Below are 14,889 nucleotides of genomic sequence, written 5' to 3'. Positions count from 1 at the left end.
ATCCTTGGTAAATCCTTGACAAAATCATCTCTTGCTCATCTGAATTCCATTGTCGTTTTTCTTCCCCTGTCCTAGCCACCCATTAACAAATGCCAACTCTCTCCCTATCTTACTTACCCTAAGGAACTTACTGCCTCATCTTTTTATTCTGACCTCAAAATGTGTCTCCATACCCATTCTTCTTTCAGTTCTCAGGAAAAGAGCTGGCAACTCCTTCTCCCCAGAGAGAAACCAAGTCTTAGTATTACCTAGAATTATATAACTCGATCTTAATGATTACTGTTCCCAGTGTACTTAGAAATAGAGGTTCTCAGTTCCTGAAGTTGAGACTTACTATTTGTCCTTGAGCAAATAATTTCACCTCTCTGTCAATTTTCTACTCCTTTATAATCTTACTTAACTCCTTTATAAGCTACTTATCTCTCCTATGTTTATCTTCTTTCATAAAAAATTTCCTCACCACTTTTGCACTCAAGATTTTGCCTTTTTCTGAATTACAGTATATGTTGACTGTAGTTCACCTTTGCTATCAATTACATTTTGTCTTGTAATATTATTCATATTTGGATATGTCTAGGTTCATTAGGTTTAGATAGCATGATGTCACTTAGTTCTCCTACTGGGCTTAAACCAGAGCTTTACACATGGTGAATAAAATAAAATTTACCCAAAAAAAAATTAGAAATAATTGCCTTCCAACTTATGATTAAATTTATGCAATGAAATAAGATGAATTGATTATAAGTCAAATCATAATTTCATTTCCTCAGATGTAAGCACAATGTGATGTTTTTCTAATTTCTTATTGCTTTTTGTTTGTCTTTTTATATGCCATTCCTATTATGTAAGGAAGGAGNTAAGATGAATTGATTATAAGTCAAATCATAATTTCATTTCCTCAGATGTAAGCACAATGTGATGTTTTTCTATTTTCTTATTGCTTTTTGTTTGTCTTTTTATATGCCATTCCTATTATGTAAGGAAGGAGACTTCCATCATTCTTTCCTATTGCTGTTTCTTTTACTCCTCTTGCATATTACCAGTGGTTTTTGATAATGTGTCCTTTCCTCTGGGTTTCCATTACTATTTAGTTCTCTTCCTTTTTCAATATTGTTTTGGTATTTCTGTGACATACAAAACACTAAAGATATTTATAAATGTTATGAGCCCATTATATTGTTTTATTTAAAATTTGTTATTTTTGAATACACAAATCAGAAATAACATTTTTTGATGAGAATAAAAAGCAAATTTTCTTGAAAATAGAAAAGGTTAAGCTTTTTTTCTCTCATATATGCTGTTGGCAATCAACAGATGAAGTTCTATGTCTTAGTTCCAAAGGCTAAACTTAATAAGTTAAAAATTTTAAAGGCTTAATAAGTGATAAAGATCTGTATAAATTAAGTAGCATGTCAAGTGCAAGAAAAACCAATCGAGTCACAGCATATCTAAGTGTAAGAATGAATGTAGTCATATCAAGTAATCGTATGCTATAATCTTTTGTTTTATTTTAATTTAAAACATATTTTTTTCATTTTGGAGAAAAAAACCCAAAAAGTCAAAACAGCCTACTGAGAACACCAGTGAATTTAAAATTCACTATGAGTAATGAGTGCCATAAAAACCCAACAATAGGAAGGCCACATTTCCCAATCTCCTTTTGAGTTTGTGTGTTAGGGATCTCTGCTTGAGAGCTTTATGAGTCATCTATAAGCAAAGATTGGTAGTTTATAAAACCAGAGCAGTAGGACCCTCTTGAGGTCAGTTAGAACAACTTGTGGTAGGATGCTTTTAGGACTAAGAAACTTAGAAATAAAAATATAAATAATATAACTGAAATTAAGAACACTTTTTATGTATGAAATTAAGAACACTTTTTATGTATTAAACAGAAGATAGCTATAACCCAAAAGAGGATTCTTGAGCTAGTACATCGATCCAAAGAAAATATCAGAAATACAGTTTAGAGAAATAGATACGGACAATATTTTAGGCAGATGAAGAGATATGACATTAGAATGAGAAGATCCAACAAACATCTAGTTAGAATTCATAATGAATCCACAAATTCAGGAAAACTGATGACTATCAAACAGGATAAATTACAAGATAGTCAATCTCAACTTTCAAAAATCTACCTGTGCTCTGTGTGCAAGTGACATTTCTGAACTAGGAATATAACAACATAGAAAGAGAAAAAATAGAGGAAGAAGACACACCAAGTAAATACTAAAACAAAACTAATGGAGCTTTGTTAGTATCGTTTTTTAGATTTGAAATAAAAATCATTACTAGAGATAAATAGGGTTAGAGCATAATGATAATGTTTTCAATTATAAATTGAAGAATTTATGACAATTCTATGCCTTTATGTGCTTAAATAATATAGCTTTAAAATAAACAAAACAGATTTTTCAGAATAAGGAGATATATAAGCTCATGATCATATTGAAGATTTAAACATACCTTTTTTAGTAAATGACTGGAAAAGCAGACAAAAAGTCATTAAAGAAACAGAGGATTTGAATAACATGATTAGTAAACTTGATCCACTGGAAATATATTTAAAATACTGTACCCAACCACTGTAGATTTCATATTTTTTTCAAGCATATACGAATGTGTTTTTAAAAGTTGAGCAAAAAACAGGCCACAAGTCCACTTTCAATTACTTTCAAAGGATAAGTATAATAAATACTATAGAATATAGAACATTATATATAATATAATGTATTCTTATAAGATATACCATATAATCCATACTACTATAATATTATACTATATTGTGTAATTAAGGTAGAAAATAATAATAGAGCAATGACTAGGAAATCTTAAATTTGGAAATTGAGCAAAGCATTTCTAAATAAAAATAAGTACAGAAGAAATTATAAATTTTCATGAAAATTAGAAAATACCTGAAGCTATTTTATTAATAAATATAATTAAAAACACTACAAATTAAAACATCTGGGTGCAGCTAAAGTAGTGCTTAGGACAAATATATATATAGCCTTGTGTCTAACAGAAAAAGATGAAGGCTGAAAATTAAGCATTCAAATAAAGAAATTTAAAATAGAAAAAATAATAAATTAAAAATAGTAGAAAGAAGTAAATAATAAAGATAATAGAAGATACTAATAAAATATAAAAATAAAACCATTAATTTTTCTGTGGTAACATTAGTAAAACTCTGGGAAAACCAATCAAAGAAAATAATAAGAAGGGTGCACACGTGCACACACACACACACAATACTGGACATAAAAAATGAGAAATAGTAACTACATCTGATAAACAGGTAATAGAGTACTATAAACTTGGAAACTTGGATAAAAGTCTCAAGTTCCTAGAAAAATATAATTTATCAAATTGACTCAAGTGGAAATAGAAAACATAAACAATTGCTAACCACTAAAGTAAATGAATCTAGAAATTCTTTCTCTAAGATTTTATTCCCATAAAATGTTCTGGTAGAGAAGAGCTAAGAACATTTTCTGCACAGAGATGGTGTGCAAAATAGAATTATAAAAATTTTGCACCTATATGAGAATTATTTTAAAAAGCAAAAAATTGAGAACAACCCAAGTGCTTAATGATGGCACATAATTAAGAAATTCCAAGTTGTTTTCCTCAATAGAATATTGAATAGCTTTTTAAAAATTTCTAATTTTTCTTTCCTTGTTACATTGCATTTTCTGGTAACCCTCAAATTCTAACAAAGTTTTATTACCTGTTAATTGCCTGGTATTAGTTCTTACTTGGGAAATTCAGCATGTGTGCATTCTTGAATTACGGCAGTCAGAACAGAACTAATGTATGCTGGAAACATTGATTATAAAGTGGTAAGAAAGAGCAACAGTAGAGTAGCAACCTATGGTGATATTGCATTAAGGTGACAATCGACAACCGGGATGGAGGATGTGACAACATGTGAGCATTCCTCCAGGATCTGAAAAATACTTGTGGAACAAAGCCTGCTAAAAATCTTCCTGCTAAATGAATAACCTGAAATTCTGAGCTATTAATATTTGGGTATTAATATTAGAATCTGGAAATATCTCTTTTAAATATGAAAAATGCTTGGAACTTAGTGTTGAATGAAAAATTAATCCGATACTACAAAGGATCATATATGTTTTTATATTGATCTGATATCATCATGATCAATTGTGTTTTTAAAGCCTACATATATGAAAGGATTTTATTGGAAGGAGATACCTCAACATGTTGCCAATAGTTGCATATGTGTGGTCAGATTGGTATTTTTCCTCTTTCTTTTGATTTTCTTCATTTTCCAGGTTTTCAAAATGAGCACATAGAGTGATACTATGATCTACTATGATACTATAAATGATTCAATTGCTCAAAGTGGGCAAAAGAGAGAAGGGAAAACCCTCACAGAACAGGCACCCTTCCCAAAAGTGCATGTTCTACACTACATAGCCCTTTAGCTTTGACCTAAAGAAATAAACAAAAACTCAGTTTGTGCTGTACCAGATCTATTTCTAACTTAGTCTTAAGCATGATGCGTGCTGCTGGCTGTTTGCCTTTTTAATGTATTTTCTGAAATAGCCACAAAAATATGTAGTGCAAACATTATTTCTTCAGAACCCATCATTCATAAGATAACCATAATGAATTCCTCTGTCAAAGACTCTCAAAGAACATTAAATTTTCATTCTGAAGTGAAATAGAAGCCTGCATTACATCAGCCTGGCATTTTTCTGACTTGCATGCTGGTGGTTGCCAGCCACTTTCTTATCCTGGTCTCTAAATTCAGGACTGAATGCAAACCACAGGGAACTACAGAGAGCCCAAACTGCACTGCTCTGGATGGNGAAAAAAAAAAAAAAAAAAAAAAAAAAAAAAAAAAAAAAAAAAAAACCAAAAAAAAACAAAACAAAAAACTTGATTCTGTTGGCAAACAATAGAACAGAGGGATGCCTCATCCTCACCACTCCCACATCATGACCAAGCAACACAACTCTGCCTTTAGAGCATTGGATAGAATTGTAACAATGGCAAATATTGACATGGCTTAGCATTTCCCACAGAAGTATCTGGCAAAGTTAAGATATTGGTTATTATTGTCTATTTAGGCCACCAAGCCTTTGATTTTTCAAGTTAATGTTATTCAGTAGAGAGGAACTGGTCTACATGATACTTAATCAAAAACAGCAGCTACTGAAATACTGACCTTAAAACACCCTTAGTAACCGCATCTCTCTTGCTCCAGGTCTGTCTGTAGGTGTCTGTTAAGAACTCTAAAGTCTTTGTTCCATTGTCCCAGAGGAAACACACTGATGGGTATATATGACCATAAACCATTGCCTAGTTTTACACAAATATGCCACTCACTCTCCATCCAGAGAATTGTTCCACAGATTTTCTTATAATGGGATATTCCATAGATTTTCAGAAGGTTTTATTCACTTAAGCGCTGAGCAGCCTCTAAAAAACACATAAATGCCTTTAGTGTTTAAGTGTAGAGAAAAATATCCTTAAATTTGAAATATACAACTTTTAGATTTTTAAAATCAATTGAAAATAAGCTATCAAAGTGGTATTACTGGAAACCACATTAATGAGTAGGTAAGAATATATCAAGCTCTACATTTAAATGGGTGCATCTAAATTGAGCTCCTTCTAAAAATATTTTTGCTTAACGATTTTTTTTAGAGAGAGAGGGCGCACACACAAGTGGGGATGTGGGGGTTGGGAGAGGGAGAGAGAGAATCTTAAATAGGCTCTACATCCAGTGCAGAGCCTGACACAGGCCTGGATCTCCTCAGGACCCAGAGATTATGACCTGAGCCAAATTAAGAGTCAGACACTTAACCTACTAAGCCATCCAGGTGCCCCATTTAGCAAAATCTTTTTTCACTCATAATAGAAAGGTAATTAGTTCCTATCTAAACTAAAGTATTTCAAATTGCAACAGTTTGGTATGCATAATCTTTCACCTTCTGTGATCCTACAATCCATGTGGTCATATTCAAAGAGGCTATTTCAATCAGAGTGTTGATCACCAAAAATTAGTCATATAATAATTATAATTCTCCAGCCATTTGTTTCTATTACTTCTAATTTCAATGAGTCCATGCTGTACTCCCTGAATTTAGGAACTGTAATTTGGTGAAATAACTAAAAAAATCATGTTTTAGAATTAGTGTTTTTCTTTTCTAACCTTCCCCATCCCCATACCTCTCCTTGTTTAAACAGGAATGAGAAAACATTTTACTCTACTACTGAATACTCTGTTGTCTGAAAGTACCTGAAGTGAAAAAGCTCTAAATGCTTCATGTCTGCTTCTGAGTAGAAACATTTTCAATACAGTCTGTTACATACCCAGGCTTAATACTTAACAGATTGCCTGGTAGTGCAATCACCCTTTTGCCTGCAGAAAACCAAAGGGCTCAAATGACATGAATGACACTGTGAATCTACACAGCTATTCATTTCATACTGACTTTCGGTATTCTTAGCCTCATCAGAGAGTCTGATAATCCTCAAATAATTTTGCTGCTTCTTACACTGTTGCCTGGTAATGAAAACACAGCCCTCCTTCCATCTATCAGCCTTCACATCACCCTTTGGGAACACTCACACACACACACACACACACACACACACACACACACACACAAAGATATTTTAATATGCCTCAGTGTTTATTTGGGGGCCTCAATTAGCTTATTTGGATCAAATCAGATAATCTCTTTGGTCCTTTCACTTTGGGTTTTATAACCTAACTTAACAAATCACATATTTGCTCTAAGTCTTTTTTGGTATGAAAAGAAAACGATATGGAAAGAGTTGAATTTTTAATATCATTAATCTATAGCTAACTCAGCTTGCTGTCTTATGCAATACTATGAGAAACAGCTGGGCCCCACTAACCAGAAAGCACTTTTATGGTTTCTCTTAAGGGCCATTAAATCAATGTGATGAGAGCACAGCTGGACTGGATCCTGAAAAATTTATCAGATCCCACACAATACATAAAGGAAGCATGCAGTGCTATTGCAGACTCGGCACCAAACCCTTGCTTAGACTGCAGGTGGAGTTTAACAGAATAAGCAAACTCTTCTATTGAGCCCTTGAAAATCATTTTTCCCTGTACGTCTCCCCTCTGTGTGGGTGTCTTCTTAAAATACCAGCTACTCATGCAAGTATTAAACAGAGTTTTCTGGCTGGATTTATTGGCATGACTAGGACATACAAAGACCTGCTTGGCTGTCCCAATATAGCTTTCAACACCCAGAGCCATGTTTTTTGCTTTAATAAATTTTAGCACATGGTGGGTCCAAAACTACAGCTCTTCTGAAAATTTAGAGAGCACAGTGACTGAATAAAGGCTTCCAGTAAAGGGCCAATGCACAACAACATTTACCTTATTAAACTGAAGCAAGAATAGGACAACTGCCAAAAATATACATCAATTTTTTTTCTTTTCTTATTTGAACTCAATTTTCTCCAATGTTTTATGGATAGTGAATGAAACATTATCATTATTACTTAAAAGGTATGGAAAGATTTTGTAATAAACTAACAAGCACATATTAGGTAAGACTGATAGAACTTGAAAACAGAAACTAGACCTCCCCAATCTGTTGGCAATTAGGCATAATTGCTTAGGGTGCTAACCCTATGGTCTCTGTTCTCTTAATCACTAGGTCATCCTGTGAAAGATAAGAGCATTATATACATAAATTTAAATCTAAGTTGCCAATTTTGTCACATTGCCTAATTTTGTAACCCTAAGAAATTTATTGGGTCTTTGGGACCTCAGTTTCCTCACCTGTAAGAGGAAAATAAGAGAGTCTCCTTATTATCAGTATTAAATGGAAAAAATCATATAATGTGTGTGGAGTATCTAGTTCAGTGACTGGAATATTATTAGTGCTTGTTATATCTTCTATTCTTCTCCTTTCTTCCTCCTCCTCCATCATCATCAATTTTCACTGATTGTGAATTCCTTAACTGTAGAGAAAGTGTCTTACTTATCTGTGTATCCTTCATAACACATTTAATGTTTAATGACTGAAAGCATTATTTAATCAATCCATGGATGATAAATCACTTGTGCTGCTCTGCTGGATGAAAATGTTTCAAAAATCAAGATCAAATCTCATCCCTAATACACAGTTGGAGAATTTTCCATACTATAGAACTGACAAGTTCCTTTTAAAAGCCACACTGCTTAAAATACAAATTATTATGCTACAATATAGAGTGATTATTACGTATATCACGAATGTCTATAAGAACACATTCTTTATTTTATTTTTTAAAGATTTTTAAAAATTTATTTATATATATAGAGAGAGTGTGAGTTGGGGCATAGGGGTAGAGGGAGAAAGAATCTTAAGCAGACTCTGCACTGAATGTGGAGGCTGATGCAGGGCTCGCTCTCATGATCCTGAGATCATGACCTGAGCTGAAATCAAGAGGCATTAAACCGACTGAGCCATCCAGCACCCATATAAGAACACATTCTTAGCAAATGATCAGATAGTAAAGCTACATCATGACATGATTAAATCAACTATTCTTTTTTTAATAAACTATTCTTATATTACATAGCCATGCCATACTCATATCTATATAGTTTGAGGAATCTGCTCTGGGGTAATTTATAATCAAAACAGAAATATCACATAAGAAATAAAATAAGAAATAGCAGCTAAAAATCAACCAGGAAAAAAAAAGACAAATAAGCTTAGTAAGATTATCTTCCAGAAAAGACTAATGATATTTTGCTTATTATGGGCAGTTTAGGAACACAAATTTTTTTTCTTTTTTTTTCCCTCCTTATATTAAGATCAAAAGTATACTCCTACTTCCTTTCCTGTCATAGTTATTTTAAGCTTAGCCAGATATAATAAGGGCACCCTCAAGCAATAACAATGAACAAACTTAAATTTCAGAGGTTTACATTTTTTATTCAAGTTGAATTTTTTCAGCAACTTCCAGAAAGCTCAAGTTAAAACTACTTACATTGAACTTTCATGCCTTCTTTCAAAGCACTCTCCCCACCCCCAACACACAAACATATCATATGACAGCTAGAAAACTAGAGGTAAGATACATATCTCGTGACCTTATTACCTCTACAAATGAAGGTCCAGCAATCACAATGTTCTTGTGTATAACATGAAGATTCCTTTTATTTATAGTATAGTTTTGGATCATACAAACCCTGGTTTTAACCATCTGAGTACTAATCATTCATGTATGATTTATGTTTATAACATAGTTTACTACATTTAAGTTTGGCACGAAATGAAGGATAAGACCAAAGCCTGTTTCCAATTCCAATCTAGTTAGTGTCTCAGAGCACTCTGATTTTGGGTCTTCCTATGATTTCCTCATTTCATGCTGCAGCATTGTATGTGAATTCTATATTCTATTGCCATCATAGCTCAACAGCTAAAGAACAGTTGAGAAAAAGAAGGAATCAATGAGTTACACAGGAATTAAAATCATTAAGTAAAATTTTATCTGAATTTTCTCGAATTTACCACCCTACTTCAAAAGGGCTCCCTCAATATTTTGACAGCGGTAATAGCAAAGCATCTGAGTCAGATACGAATAATATTATGAATAATCAGTATATTGTCTTCTTTTTCACTTTCTAATCTACCAAAATCCCCATCAAACCCAAGTTAGGACAATTTTGTAGATTTTCTATTATAACTAAGATTCACACTGGCAGTTAGAACATATTAAAAAGTAGTGGTGGTGCAATTCATCTCCTTCTGCAGGCCTGAGTTGTCTGAGAGAAGTGCTCCTCTCAGTTAAGGAATGCGGAAATAGAGAATGGGAAAAAAAAGTTAGGTATATGAATTAGCAGCAGCTGAGACAGTCAAGGGTTCTCACCTCCACCTCCTTTCTGGTTAAATGTGAAGAATTTTTTTAAGATTTATTTATTTATTTAATTTATTTATTTGACAGAGAGAGAGAGAGCAAAAGCAGGGGGATCAGGAGAGGGAGAAGCAGGCTCCCCACTGAGCAGGAAGCCTGATGCGGGGCTCGAACCCAGGACCCCAGGATCATGACCTGAGCCAAAGGCAGACACTTAACTGTCTGAGCCACCCAGGCGCCCCTAAACTTGAAGAATGTTTGAAATGAGTGAAGAGGAGTAAAAGCAACAGTGAGGCCCTAAACGGGCCTCCTATGAAACTGCACCAGCCTCCAGACTCCTTGTCTGAGCCATGAAAGCCTGTGTTTCTAGTAGGCCGGTGCTGCAGCAGGTTCTGCACTATGTCTCATATCTTCTTCTCTTCACTTCACGAAATCTTGGTGTTTTTTCCTGGGATACTTATGCTCCCCTCCATTGGAATAGTGTCCAGCAAGGCAGCTGTACCAACTGCTCAAAATTTTCATCAATCTTCATTTGAGATCCCTAATTGAATACCTCTGCCAACCAGCTGGGAGATGTCCAAGGTATCTTCTGGCCTACAGGACCACCCACTGACTCCAGGCAGATGCAGATTCTCCTCGGAGCCATGGCTAAAGAAATACAAGCTGTATTCAGTCCCCATTGTCATCCTCAGCCCAGGGACCTTGGACAGAGAACAAGCTCCATAGGAGATTGCAGAGGCCCTACATCCCAGCGGTAATTTTAATCCTATCCATTAGGAAACAATGCCGCAGGATTTCAGATGGACCATGCTTTCTCGGAAGAATGTTATAATCACTGTCAGCCCATCATGCAGCAAAATACAGTGAACTTAGCCTACATTACCATCCAGAGTATCAGATAGAATGCTCTCTTGAAACAACCACCCCCATTTGCTTCCCAATATATAGAGTGACTATAGCACCCACAAAGAGCAAAAGGTAAATCTGTAATGATGGAGGATAGGAAAAAATCTTTAAATAAAAAACCAAAAAATTTCCTTTGTAGGCATTTTGTAAGATTCATCTAAGTTCCATAAATTCTTCAAGTGTTGAAAATTAGCTTTTTGAATACAACCACCAACTAAGGAACAAGATGGTGGCACTAAGAATCTCATGTCTTAGCCTGGAGTTGCTTAGATGCTGAGAATAGTAATTACCAATAACTCTCCTCCCTTTCTTGGTAGTGAAACTCATAACTTCAGAGATGAGAATTCAGGAGATTGAGCATGAACAGGTACCATGACTTCAGAATTCCCTGTCACTTTTTGATGTGTTGATGAAACAGATATGAGTGAGAGCATCAGAGCTTCATACTTCATGGAAGATCTGCTTCTCAAACTACCCTGAAGCTAATCTTGGCACAAATATGGATAGGAGAACATTGGAAGGAGATTACATGAGTGAAGAAGAGATACTGATGTCAATTCTACAAGAATTGTGTCTTCTGACACAAAGCTAGATAGAGAAACTTTACCTAAATCTTCAAGGAGACTACATTCTAAATCTGTGAAGAATCTGAGAAGTTTAAGATATGAATACCAACAGATTGATTGTTGACATCTGGCAGAGGGCAGCAGGAGGGAAGAAGATAGTGAGGGAGAGAAGGGGAGAGAGAGACTGAGAGTGAGAGAGAAAAGAGAGAAAGGAAGAAAGAAATGCTCAGCAAGTTGCTTTGATTCAATACTTTGGTCTCTTTTTGATGTTGCTGCTGCTGACAATAATTGACTTCTTTCACGGATGCTGTAAATAAAATAACCAAATAAACTTAACTTCTTTCTTTGGTTATTAGAATTACTGTTCCTTTGGGTGGCTTGGGAAAAGAGTTCATTTGGATAGTGACAGCCATTCATCTTGGGCCTTTGTGTCCATGTAACATTTTAACTTAATGCTCAGATTTGGGTTATTTTAAGTGTAAGTAAGGTAGAATACAAACAAAATCCCTGCCTCTAGATTACAAATCTGATAATACTTCCTTGTATTTACAAAAAGATAGTATGAGTATGTGTATGGATTTTATGATTTTTACACCAAACATTATGTTTTAAAATATACTATGTGCCTATATAAGCAGTTTTACACGTATCTTTCTCTGTCTATATGTATATAAATATACACACATATATATATACATTTATATTACCAATTTAATGTCTTTTGAATGTACCATAATTTTTTTTACCAATAATCTGTTTGGGGATATAATCAACAAGTCTGTAATTAATACTCATATCTATATTTCCTTTTATACTTCTCTGATAATTTCATTAACATGGAGTACTGTAGCTACTGGTTTAAATGGGCCTTAGATATGAATTTCCAAATTACCTTCTAGCAATTGAAATTAATACCTTTACTGCATATAAGAGCCTGTTTCCCCAGACCCTCTCAATCACTAGATATCTTCATGTCTCCCAAAGATACAGCAACAACAACAAAAATCCAGCTTTCATTCACATTTCTTTAATTTGTGGTAAGGTTGAGCATGCTTTTCAATTAAAAAAATGACCATCCAAAATAATAGGCCTCAGAAGATAAACCATCCTATTATTCAGAGAAAATACTCTCTCCCCAAACAAGTCTGCTAAGTTCTTTGGAGGCAACACTCTTGTCAAGTCCAAGGTCAGTTCTGAAGATCTGGCTATCCAAATTTGATGAGAAAAACAAATTTGATGAGAAAAAAAGAAGTGGGGGCGCCTGGGTGGCACAGCGGTTAAGCGTCTGCCTTTGGCTCAGGGCATGATCCCGGCGTTATGGGATCGAGCCCCACATCAGGCTCCTCTGCTATGAGCCTGCTTCTTCCTCTCCCACTCCCCCTGCTTGTGTTCCCTCTCTCGCTGGCTGTCTCTATCTCTGTCAAATAAATAAATAAAATCTTTAAAAAAAAAGAAAAAGAAAAAAGAAGTGAAATGGGAATGATAATTTACTTCTTGGTGACTGAGTAGAGCATGTGTAGAGAATTCCATCAATTAGGAGGAACCAATGGCGACTTCAATAAGAGCTGACACTTTAGGGCTCCTGCCATCCCTAGGAGCTATCCAGGGTACTGGATTGAAGCTGTGTCTGGCCCAAAGGACAAGAGTGTAACCTCTGTTGTAGTTCCAGCTCAACATCCCAAATTCCAATTAGCATTTTCATACTCATAACTATTCTATACACAATAAAGTTAAAAAGCCAACCAACTAATTTTCTCAACTATGTTTAAGGAGGTTTTGCCTAATCCTTTTTGCTTACTTGCCGGCCACTTGTCCCTATAACCTTTCATTTATGCCCCCAAATAGCCTGATTCTCTAGCTGAGTACCTAATACAAACACCTTAGTAGTGGCTGCCATTCTCAACGGAAACAGTCACCTATTCATTGTTCACATATACTTACCAGGAAAATTTGAGATATCTGAGCAAGTTTACAGAGATCAGAAAAACTCCCTTTGCCACATGGGTCTTCATTTTTTTCTATTTCATCATCAATAAATCATTTCTCAATGAATTTGGCTATTGACATTATGTTCCTTTTTTTTAAGAATCCAACATATTTCTTTATTGCCTTCAAGCTTGCCTCTCTGGCTCTTTTAAGAAATATTCATTATATTATATCAACATTTTAAAATTCTCCCTTTTAAAGATTAACCCTCTTCTGAAAACTAGATAGGAAGAGGGTATCAAGTACAGTGAACTCACAAGTTGAAACAGATATAAGAGTGTTTCAGATATTGGGTAGCTCAGGAGGCTAAAGGTATCCCTAGAAATTTGGACCTTTCACTTAATTATGCCAATGAATTGAAGAGAGTTGAAAAAGAAAGCTGAAGCCATTGCTTTGGGTAGTGATAGGCTTTTTGGGCTAACTGTATCATGGCTGTCTTGGCTTTTCTCCCCAAAAGGAGAGAAAAATAAGAAATACACTCCTTGTCCACCCTTTTTCATGAAGACCACAACTGTTATATTTTTACTTCTAGCAAATGACCTGAGAGAACAGATCTATTATGTCATAAAGGGATTACGCACCTAGCCAGCACCCCACTCAATCATGTCAGAGCAAAGCACACCAGCTAAAATGTCTACTAACATATGTGGAACTCATAAACAGCTTTTAAAACCTCACTCTTAAAAAAATATGAAGAGACCAAAAGCATAATAAAAATTTTGAGAAAACCTTGGATAAAAAGCATAAAATATGATCCTGGAATACAAAATTTCTTAAATTAGGATAATATTACATCCATAGAAAGAAGAAAGATATAGATATTATAATATGATGTGTAGAAATGGTTGTGAGGAATAGAAAAAAATGGCACTGATCAATAAGTAAGTTACTGTAAAGACTTTTTGACAAATAAGGAATCAGAAAATTTACCACCATTTCTTAAGAAGTTTCTTGAAGAAATATACCATCAGAATGAAAGGGAAAAGAGAATGATACAGGATTCAGAGAACAATAAATTCAGCCTAGAGAAGTTATCAAGAGAAATCCTAGGATGACAACTGTATCAGTCCTTAACAGTAACTGATCTAGACTATACCAAGTCAACAGACACATCTGGAAAGAGCGGTCTTGTAATAAAAGAATACTTAATACTAGATTATATGATATAATGAAGTCTTAACATTTAAAAATGAATGAAATCTGAGTCAGAGACATGGATATTTTAAAGCTCCCTATACACATTTCTACAGTTGTGCCAATTTACAGCCTAATTTATATTGTAGATCAGTTCCCATTAATCACACCCATGCCCATATTCTGGTTATTACTAATTTAAAATACACATTTAAAAGCCTGAAATTTTAAAAATAACTACAAACTGAAACTAAATTAAAATTTAAAGGGAAATACAACAAACATGTAAAAATCAGGATAATAAAGTACAATTAAATTGGAGACTAGGATGTGGGGAGATAATGCTTATGAACAGATAATTCTTTGTTGTTGGGGGGCTGTCCTGTGCATCATATGATGTTTAGCAGCATCTCTAAGGTCTACCCACTAG

This window comes from Ailuropoda melanoleuca, chromosome 10, assembly GCF_002007445.2.
Source record: "Ailuropoda melanoleuca isolate Jingjing chromosome 10, ASM200744v2, whole genome shotgun sequence".
In the NCBI taxonomy this organism is placed as follows: domain Eukaryota; kingdom Metazoa; phylum Chordata; class Mammalia; order Carnivora; family Ursidae; genus Ailuropoda; species Ailuropoda melanoleuca.
The sequence above is the reverse complement of the archived record's forward strand: the minus strand, read 5'-3'. Positions refer to the sequence as shown.